At 44.6% G+C, this 11,692-nt stretch overlaps 1 protein-coding gene across 2 annotated transcripts in view; it reads left to right on the forward strand.

Moving 5' to 3' along the window:
- Positions 1 to 11,692, forward strand: part of LOC101863542 (cyclin-Y) — a 28,654-nt gene that overhangs the window by 1,138 nt on the left and 15,824 nt on the right. The gene's annotated exons all lie outside the window — the stretch shown is intronic.

Genomic DNA, 11,692 nt, shown 5'->3' on the forward strand with positions numbered 1-11,692 from the left:
AAATGATCGATGGTTTCGATCGGATCGTTTCTTTTAAAGTTTTGTAAACACAAGACATTGAGCACTTGCAAGAGATTGGACTCCATAGAAGACTGCAAGGTTTGCAAATGGATACTGTGGTGAGGTACAAAACAGTATACACTACGGGGAACCAAAAGGAAAGACTCACTCAAAGAGGGAAGCTTGGAAAGTACCAGTGCAAACCGCGCGCTACCCAAAACCATCCCTAAGAATCACGATCAGATGAGACGGCGGGCATTCCCCCTTGCGAAGTCAAAAAAGATGGCTGTTACTATAAATATCGGCGTTTAGTTGTCGTTCTCTAGGTATCAACTTGTGACAGGGTTTGGGTAGGGTTTAGGGTTAAATATAAAGGTCTCTTCTTTATTGATTTGTTGGGACTCGTTACGGAAGTCTTTCCCTTTTAAGTTAAAATCAGTAAAATTTTAAATACGAAGTGTATACAGACCCGGTAACCGGGAACAAAGTCACGAAGTATACAGACCCGGTAGTGTGTGTGTGTGTGTGTGACACACTGTGAGAAAGAGAGAGAGAGCAGGGGGAAGTGATAGCGAAATGTATGACATGCCCCAGTTGGCAGGAGGGAACAAGAGAAAGATATTGGGAAATGGGTGGGGAGAAAGAAAGATAGAGACAAACAAAGAAAAAGAAAATGCGAGCGACAGAGAGAGAAAGAGATAGAGAGGATGACTGCTCGAGAGAAATTATGACATTGTTCTTTTCTTCAAATTGTGATTCCTCCAACTCCAAAACGGAGGAAAAACTATCGTTCATCGAAAAGACATCCGCAATCTTCATTTAGATCTAGATCTAGGCTAGCCTCGAAACTAGATCAATGATTTTGTCTGTCTGTCTAGATCTAGACCTAGCCTAGGCCATAGATCTAGAAGAACCTAGGTCTACTCTGAGCCAAGAGGGCGTTGAAACTTTCCGAAATCACAAAAGAGTTCCCCTACCGGGTCTGTATTCTTCGTGACTTTGTTCCCGGTTACCGGGTCTGTATACGCTCCCTTTAAAATATTGTGTAAGACTCTGAGACATGACTGTCCTCTATAGCATGTCCACTTCTGGGTTGCTCTCCGTGTTGTGTTCTTTTTTATTTTTGGCCACCTCCGGGTGAGAATGGCGCAATTAAAGGCCTCTCACCCCGGGTGAGAAGGCGAGCCTTTTGGCTATTCTCACCCGGTATGCGTTCACCGCGATACCAGTGTAAACAAACGTTCACGTGCTCTTGAGTTGAAAGTTAGACCTGCATGTTTGCCTACAATCGTCTGAAATCTGACAATCGTGAGCCGGCCGATGCTATCGCTAGGCCCACCTGTATCAGTCAATGTACGAAGTGCGAGGCCTGGCCGACTGTCGGCGTTTCCGACATAATTGTCGGAACCTTAGTAGAAATAGGAATACAAAAAAGGGCGGCTTAAATTATCTACTCTCTGTTTCGTGCTCGAGTGGCCATTTTGAATTTCGTTTTTTGACTGATTGTTCAGATCATGTAGATTTATTCAAGTCCAACTCACTTGTTCGACTAGATCTAGATTTATATAGATCTCAATGGAGGATTCATATTCCAATTCTATTGTGGCAAACCCTATATTATAGGTTGTGCTATAATATTAATAAAGTGACTATTTCTCCGAACGGTTTCTGATCTCGAGATTTTTTTGGTTTTTTGCGAGATTTAGGCGTCATCTTTCATTCTGCCATTCTGCGAGGACTGGGAAGAAGCATTTTTTGCATCAAATTCAATTTTTAGAGCTAGAGACTAGAGATTTTTGAATGTCTGAATATTCAGATACTTCAGTTGTGGTTGGGGCAACATTTCCGGACTATACTTCATTTGAAAATACCTCTTCAAAAGGTACAGCGAGAAAGCAAGACTGCTCTCGACCTTGGCAGTAACCTATTTTGCATTTAGTCACCAAGCAAAAACTAATATCCTTCAGGGCTCCCCTTTTCAGACCAACTTAAGATGTTTCTTCACCCTTTGGTTTTCTATCTTAAGGGGTATTTAAACCCTTGTTTTAGAAACTTAAAGGCTAAAAGTCAATTATCTCCTAATTTTATAGTAAGAATTTTTTGCATCATGTAAACATTTAACTCACGCACATTCACACAGACACACATATAGTGACCATTACTATGATTGAATGCTAACAATTTTGTAATTAACTTAAGGTTTCTTAGTAACAGCAAGAAATAAATGAATAATATTGACTACAATTAGAGTTGTGTCCATTTTGGAGGGGAGAAGGGTGGTGGTCGAGCCAATCAAAAATAAAATAAAGTTGACAAACCAAAGGGGTCAATTCCAACTGTAATGCGCAAAGAAAATCAGACTTGCCAATCAATGAAATCTAAAAGTCAGCTTTTTCTTTCCTAATCCTTATTATCGTCATTTCCTCTACTTCATTATGTTTGTCACACTCTTGTGACCCGCTATTTCCGGGGTGCCTTTATAGTCAAAGCAGACTTTGTGCTGTTGAAGCTAAAGAGGAGAGCAGAGTAAGTCTGATTCCCTGTTAGGACTTCTCTGTTGACATCCACCCCTTGGCGCTCATATGACTTTATGCAGTTGAGAGCGCCGTAAAACCTCTACTAAAACTAAAAAAACTAAAAGTTGGGATCTCAGGGGTGGACAAATCACTAAGGTCACTTCCAAACTGACTTAAAAACCATTTCCAGGGGTGTGTGTGTGTCACGGCGTCACTTTTCGCCCGATTCTGTTACTTTTAGTTCGCACGACTCAGCAGCCCGCCGGAGCTCCCCGGCTCGGGGTCACGGGGTTAATGAGCCCTGAGGCGACTTTGCCGGTGTCGGTCGGGAAGTTTGCATTTTTGACTATGTTTAAAACGATATAACTTCTTCCCCATCCCACACAGCAAACCATTACGCGAATGTACTAAAAGCTCAATGTCTTGAGATTTATTCTGCGTTAGAATGGTTAGTTTTTGTTCTAGACAAGTGTTTGTAGAGTACCCAATTTGTCCTATTTTAGTTACAAAGTTATGAATAAATGATTGTTATTTTTAAAAAGGCACGACAGATCTCTCCAAATTCTGTGTTAAACTGACTACGAATATCATGTCTTTTACCATGAGAAATCTTAAATCTGCGGTAGTAGTAATAGTCAAGTTATAAGAGAAGAAAGATGTACATCTGCATATTTTAACTAAAGACGATCAGCATTGGCTCTTATTTTACTATTAAACAAGAGAAAGTTACTCTGCGTTTGTTCATGAATCATGCTGTGTCTGTGGCAGCCTGCATACAACTAAAAAGATACAATATAAGCGATTTTAAAAAACCACAAAACCGTGTAAATACATGGGTAGAGATAAACTTCTAGTATGGAATAAAAATAATGACAGCTAAAACATTCATTCTTAGTTTTTGTTTATATGCGCGCGGACACAATTATGAATGTAAAGAAATCAGTCACATTGTCAGTTATTGCAAATGGTCATAGAAACGTTTAAAAAGCTGGAAAAGTCTGGTGCTGATTCAGTGTCCCTGGAAAGCTAGAAATTATTCTTATAACCCAATTACGAGAAGTCATCCCTATTATTCAGTCAACTTACAAAACCTAGACTTAGCGTTTTAAGAAAAGTAAGCAATTTCTGGAGTGTAACAGATACTGTTCGTGTATTAGATCTACGTTGAAGATATATTCTAGCACTAAAATCGATTTGTACTTTTCATTGAGAAACTTCATGATAACTTTTATAAACTTTCGAGAAAATATGCGAATATTCATGATTATATTAGACACATAAAGTTGTATTTGGGGGAATTACTGCCTAGCGAATTGTGTGCCCGATGGATAAAATTGCAAAAGTACAGCCTTCTATTATAAGCGCAGATACCATCTTTTCTGAGTATCTGCACTAATGTTATGTCGTTCATATTCCAAAAGTTCGACAGATTTTGACGATGCGGTTTTTTTTTATATTGATTTTTTTTCATTCACGCTAGTCCCAAAAAAAATTACAATTTAGCATTGCCGACTCCAGCGCGTCTAACGAAATAACCAGACAAGTTACAACGTCCGTTCTTTTTTGAGTCTCAAGAGCAGAAATGCGTGCTTTGGGTGCACTAAATGAGAATTACCATAAATACAAGGATGCACCTTAAATTGTACGTTGAAAAGTACCAAAAATTAAGTCGGCCCAGACAGAGCGGCGACAGGGAGCTGACCCCCGTGACCCCGACGTGATAAGGCGCCCGGCGGGGAACCCCCCGCGGCAACTAAAATTCCACTGCCGGTGCGCCGTGGTGTGTGTGTGTGGGTGAGTGAGTGTGTGCGTGTGCGTACCCGTGCCTGTGTGTGTTTTACCATTATTTTTTTAAATCCTGAAGTATCACGTAAAGCTGCCCGAGTTGTTGCACGCCCCCCCCCCCCCCCCCCCCCCCCAGATAAGTCCCGAAAGACGCTTCAGCCGGTGTGCATGAACTTAAATTGACCCCGTCAACGGACGGTCCACGACACACGCGAAACTCACGCACTTCGGTGGGAGACATTTCACGTGGTGTGAAAGTGCGAGTGAAAGAGTTTTACCGGAGAGGTCTGGTTTTACTGACGGGTCTTGATGACGAGCCCGACTAACCAGAACTCGGATAAAGCTTGTTTTGAAAGTAATAGCAGAACTACGAATAATATTGATCATTTGTGCGTCGCAATTCAAATTAAACAGCTGTCAGTCAGGCCATCATCGGAGAATTCTGAGTTGAAACAAAAATAAAAGCGAAAACGATTATGATTTAGGGCCTAGGTCTTGAGAATGTCCCAAGTCGGAATGCCCAACCAATACTACTTCCATTATACATACATGTTTCTTGAAACAACACAGGCGTGCAAAGATCCAACACAACTAAATTCGAAATAGACATTTCGGAAAATAGTGCTTCGAGTTTCTGCTGACAAAAAGTTCAACGAGTGCTTCCCACGACAGAAAAGAAGGCAGAATAAGATTTTACAAAAAATCCGGCACAACAGACGGAACCAAAAAAAAATTTTTAATCCGGATACACGGGATCAACATTGGGAAAATCGAGATGCTTGAAATTTGGGGCAAAAAACCCTTACAGACACACACACACACACACACACACACACACACACACACACACACACACACACACACACACACACACACACACACATATGCCCTCTCACACACACTCAAACATACACACAGGCACACACACACTCGCACACACACACACACACACACACACACACGGGCCACTCCATTCGCTTATATATATATTATCAACAAATCTCGAGAACGGAAACTGTTTGGAGAAATAGAGTTCAAGTTTTTTTTCCCGAATGTTCGGAGAAATAGAGTCGGCCTACTATTAATGTTGGTAAAAAGAATAAATTTCATCTGGTGCGTTGTAATCTCTAGACTCAGCTGAGTCCTTCTGTTCGGAATCGGATGCGGATTTCACGTACTAGGCCTATTCCTATTCACTTGTTCTATTAGATCTAGATCTAATTTAGATTACTAGTTCTAGATCTCTATGGAGGAGCCTTCATATATATATATATGATTCTATTGTATTATATTATTGTATCAAACCTTATTATACCCCCAGTGGGTCGGGTGGGATATAAACAGACCCACTGCTTCGTCTGCAGAAGGTGCAACCCCCTCAAAGGCAGAGTGTCGCACACGGACCCCAACCCTCTGGGATCCGTGTGCGACACCTACTTTGGTGTATCTTCCTCTTCTCCTTTCTTCTTTCTTTCTTCTTCTATCTTTTCTCCCACCGCTGACCTCATGTGCAGCAAAAAGAGAGGTCACTCATCCCACAGAGTGGGTGCCTCGTTGACCTTGAGGTGCGACCCGTGCGGAGGGAAACCGGGTACCTGGCGGTTGAGGTGAGATCAGTCCACGGACTGTCCCTCGCCAACACACCTCTTTGGCCCAGGTTTTCCTCTTAGACTGGAGGGTGGCACGGCCCATGCCACTCAATCGGTTGAGAGCTGAAACCCCATCAAGCCCTGAGTCAATCTTGACGGGAGGGTCTTGTACTTTCTCGTTGAGAGTATAGCTCCGGGGTAGCCCTGGAAGGGCTCTGGTCATCCGAGCAATGTGTCCCCTTGTTGGGCTCCGTGGCGGGCGGGGAGCCCTGGAGTTGAATCAAGTAAAACACTCTCATGGATTCTAAGACCCTTCCCCAGCTCCCAACGTGAAAAAGTCCGGGCTCGCGGAAAAACTCCAAATCTGGAAAAGGACCGTTCTCCCAGGGAGCTTCCGAAGCAGCCGTATGTGGCCATCAGCAGCAATGAAGACGCACAGAAGAAGATCACTGATCTGAATCTGTTCAAGACAGAAGATGCACTACGACAGGTTCTGGGATACATTCCTACGAATGTCCAGAAGCTGTCCTCTGGTGTACTCCTCGTCAAGTGCGCAACAGAGACTGAAGTGGCCAAACTTCTGAACATCACGACCTTCAGCAGTATTCCATGTACTTCCGAACGATACCAGAAGTTGAACTGCTCGAAGGGCGTCGTCCGCAGCCATGAACTAAAGGGCTGCAGCATGGAGGAATTGTGGCGAACTGCGAAGGTGTGACCCACACCTGCCGGATTACTCTTCGGCGGGGGGAGACCACCCTCGAAACCAACACGCACGGTCATTTTGATTCGTGTCGCCCTCCAGCCACTGTTCGGGCATCGTACTTGGTCTTAGACGTGCGACCCTATGTACCGAGCCCTCTGTGCCGTTTCAAGTGTCAGAAGTTCAGACATAGTCAGTCGAGATGCCGACACGCAGCCGTGTGTCCTCGTTGTGGCAAGACCGTGCATCCTGAGAAGGAATGCAAGGCTAGTCCTTGTTGCCCCAATTGCCACGGCCAGCACACAGCATTTAGTAAGGATTGCCCGACTTGGATCCAAGAACGCGCAATCCAAGGGTATAAAGTACGAAATGGCTGCTCGTTTCAGGAGGCCTGCAAAGCTACCTGCCCGCCAGTTGTGACCCCGGTCCCTGGCCGGTCATACTCAAAGGTAGCACGGGAAGCCACGAGGTCAGCAAGTCCTTCTACTGCTGACCTCCCAAAGCCCATGGTCAACAGGCATGTCTCTGTGACTAATACTAAAAAGGTTCTTCCTTCCACCAAGATACCTCTGACAAACCGATTTGAGGTTCTAAGGGAGGATGGTGGATTCTCCCTCCGCCCTCTCTCCTCCCCCTCCCCCTCCTCTATCACTTCCTCTTCTTCTTCCTCTTCCTCTCCTTCTTCTTCTTCTTCCACCTCACGCCTCATCCCTCTGATGGAGCGTGAGGTGCACCCTCCCCCCTCTTCCCAGCTCCCTCCCGTCTGCTCCACCTCCCCCTCCCTCTCCAGCAGACATCCCCCTACCCCACCACCAACCAATGGAGGAGGACAGCTCCGACCCCCCTCCCCGGCCTGACCCCGGGAAGGGCGGAGTCCGTCACTCCTCCAAATCCCCCACTAGACCGCCGTCCAATCCAGGACGGCAACCTAGAAAACTCTGCCTCCCACGCAAGGAGGAGTCAGAGTGTTTCTTCGAAGCCGGGGCCATTGAGCTCCAAAATAAAAACTAAAAGTCATAATGGCGATCCTGCAATGGAATGCTGGCGGAATCCGACCTTCCATTGCAGAATTGCAACACTTACAGGCCACACTGTGCCCACGTGTGGCCTGTATACAAGAAACAAAATTCGCCGGGGCTTCAACCATAGACGTAAGAGGATTTACTGCATACCATCACATTCACACGGAGAACCAGTTTGCTTCCGGTGGAACCACCATCTTCACCGACAACAACACACTCCACAGACAAGTACATCTTAACACGACCCTCCAGGCTATTGCCGTACGGGTCACCCTGCACAGACCAATCACGATCTGCTCAGTTTATATCCCACCAAATTACCCCCTCAAAATAACCCAAGTAAATGACTTAAAGGCTCAGCTTCCAAAACCCTTTATTTTACTAGGTGATTTCAATGCCCACAGCTCCCTTTGGGGAGACAAACCTACAGACCAGAAAGGAAAAATAATAGAAAATTTTCTATTTCAAAATAACATCTGTCTCATGATAGGTCCCCAACTTACAGAAACAGCCACTTATGGCACTTCATCCCTTAACCTCACCTTTTGTACCCCATACCTAGTCCCAGATCTTGGGTGGTCTGTGCTGGATGACCTTTCAAACCATTCCCCAATTCTTCTAAAAAACAATAGCCTCCAAAAACGACTCGATCCCAGAATGCTTCAACTTCCAAAAAGCAGACTGGAACGGGTTTGCCAATCAATGCTCCCAGATTCTGAACCCCACTTTCGACCACAACTATAAATTCCACGAAAAGCTTTTAGAAATATATGCCAAAAACACATACCAAAAACAAAAACAAAACCCCGGAGGAACAAGATCTAGTTCTCTTGGGAATGTGAGGATGCAGTAAAGAAAAAGAAGGCAGCGTATCGAAAAGCCGTCAACAACACCACCACAGAAAACAAGATAAATTATTTAAAGGCTCAAGCTGAGGCACGTAGATGCCTCAGGGAGAGCAAAAGACTATCATTCAAAAAATACATCTCCAAAATCAACAGCCAGACACCACTTCAACCAAGTTTTCAAAATTGCTAAAAAAATTCTTGGGTAGACGCACAGACACTATTCGGCACATCCAGAGGCCGGATGGAACCACAGCTGAAACACAGGTAGACATCGCAAACACAATAGCCACATCTCTCGCCAAAAACTCATCCCAAGCAAACTACAACACCACTTTTCAAAACATCAAAACTGACAGAGAACAACAACACCTAAACTTCCACTCAAACAACACTGAAACCTACAACGCAGACTTCACAATAGACGAACTGACATCGTGCATCTCGGACCTGGGCAATACAGCCCCGGGACCGGATGACATCCACAACCAGATCATTAGACACTTACCCTCAGAAACACTTACACTCCTACAAGACATATACAGCGACACGTGGCAGTCGCACTCCTTTCCGGAGTCTTGGCGTCTCGCCAATGTCATTCCAATACCCAAACCAAACAAGGACCACACACACCCATCCAATTACAGACCAGTAGCACTAACGAGCTGTCTCTGCAAACTAATAATTGAAAAAATGATCCGCAGGCGACTCAAGTGGTTTCTGGAAACGACGGGCTCGCTGAGCGGTCTCCAGTGCGGATTCAGGAAAACTCGATCCACTCTGGATCACCTGGTCCGCCTGGAGACCTTTATACTCGCGAGACGTTCGCTGAAGGAGGCCACATGATCGCCATCTTTTTTTACCTAGAAAAAGCCTTCGACACAACCTGGAAGTACAGCATTCTTCAAGACCTGCATGCACTCGGCATACGCAGTCACCTCCCTGCCTTCATTGGCAACTTCCTGAAGAACCGTTCCTTCCAGGTTCGTGTCGGATCCTCCCTTTTAGACCCCCACCAACAGGAGGAAGGAGTCCCCTAGGGGAGCATCCTTTCTCCTCTCCTATTCAAAATTCAAATAAATTCCATCGTAAAAACCCTCCAAAACAGCGGCTCGTTATACGTAGACAACTTTTTGATATGCTGCCGTTCGAAAAATCCTCATTTGAATTTGAGATCAATGGAAAGGCCTGCACAAACTCGAAAAGTGGGCATACAATAATGGTTTCAAGTTCTCCCCGTCAAAGACGGTTGCAGTACACTTCTGCCGAACAGGCAGACGTGTGGTGCAGCCGGATTTGACACTATACGGGGAAAAGATTCCCGTCCAGGACCAAGCTCGTTTCCTCGGCATTATTTTCGACAAAAAACTCACACTCATACCACACATCAAAGACCTTCGTGTGAGGTGCCAGAAAGCGCTAAACGCTTTGAAAATTCTATCACATCCGGAGTGGGGCGGGGACTCAAAACACCTTCTCCACTTGTACATCTCCCTTTTCCAGTCCAGGCTTGACTTCGGCTGTCAAGTCTACAGATCGGCAAAACCACACATCTTTAAAATGCTAGACCCAGTACAAAACCAAGGACTCTGCCTCGCTCTGGGGGCTTTCCGCATTTCTCCGGTGGAGAGCTCCAGGCCGAGGCCAACATATCGCCACTCTCACTCAGACGCACACAACTCTCACTATAATACGCAATTAAACAGAGCTCAACACCGGAAAATCCAGCACACAACTGCATTTTTAAAACAAACCCTGAAACCATAAACAGATTCCAAAACAACGAAAAACTCATCAAACCCTTCAGCCTCAGAATCCTCGAGGACCTCAAAAACGTACACTTTTCCAAACAAGACATCCAACAATTTCTTTTCCCCAACCTCCCTCCGTGGCACCTCACCGAGGCAAAAGTAGACTTACAGCTGACCACACACAACAAAGAAAGCACAAACACCAAAACTTTTTAAGCAGAATACAAAAAAACTAATAGATAAATACCCTGGTGCGGAGCTCATCTTCACGGATGGCTCCAAAAAAGACAATGAAGTGGGCGCCGCAGCCCTATCTTCCAACAGTACACACCAGAGGGGACTCCATCCTGAAGCCTCTATTTTCTCTGCAGAGGCCACTGCCATGGACATGGCACTGGACTCTGTAGAAAATTCTCCAAACAAATCTTTCCTAATCCTTTCTGACTCTCTGTCTTGCATCACCTCACTCACAAACTACACACTCTTACACCCAAAAATAGTTAGGCTACAATAGAAAATTCACACACTATCCGAGACAGGAAAAAGACATCATGTTTGCATGGATACCTAGCCATGTGGGCATCCAAGGAAATGAGCAGGTAGACGACCTGGCGAAGAAAGCTTCATCCCTTCTGCTGGGATCAACGACAAACACTCTCCCACAGACTGACTTTAGAAATAAAGTACACCTCCAGTCGGTGGGAGAGCCACTGGGAAAAACAGAAAAACAATAAACTGTATGTTATAAAACCCAAACTGAAACAGCGATATCCTTCGGACCTCTCCAGAAGAGACGAAGTCATTTTTACTCGATTGCGCATCGGACACAAATACCACCTACAGGGAGATGAGAAGCCGTTCTGTGTCGGATGCGACAAAGATTTTACCGTTAGACACATCTTAACCGAATGTCTAGACTTTGGAGAGATCCGAAGGAAATATAATTATAAATGCAAGAAATTGCAAGACATTTTTTCCATCGTTGGTCCCAGCAGAAGTTTGAATTTTATGAAGGCCAATTGTCAAGTGAAACTACATTGTTTAAAAAATTTTATTGTTATTTATAAGAGTTGTTTTAAATCGAAAATATATTTACACTGAATTTTAACATTTTAAAGTCTAATTGTCGAACAACCATGCAGTATGCAGTGAACTGTTGCGAATGCTACCAACTTGTGTTTCTCGTGCTCATATGACCATATGCAGTTGCGAGCGCCGTAAAACCATGTACTAAACAAACAAACAAACCTTATTTTATAGCAATGTAGGCCATACTCCTTGTTTGTTTTTGACTGTGTGTGTGTTTTTGTTTTGTTTGTTTTTTTCATTTTGAACTTGTGCTGGCTTTTTACAGGTGAGGAGGGCCCTTGCAGGTTCTCTTTTGGGGTAGGGCTAGGTCTCTTCTTTATTGTGTTTGTTAGGGTGGTCGCTCGTTACTGGGAAGTCCATACTTTTATGACCACAAAAGCTCAGGGGGGGGG

The sequence above is a fragment of the Aplysia californica genome, unplaced genomic scaffold (genome assembly GCF_000002075.1).
Source record: "Aplysia californica isolate F4 #8 unplaced genomic scaffold, AplCal3.0 scaffold00684, whole genome shotgun sequence".
Taxonomy (NCBI): Eukaryota; Metazoa; Mollusca; class Gastropoda; order Aplysiida; family Aplysiidae; genus Aplysia; species Aplysia californica.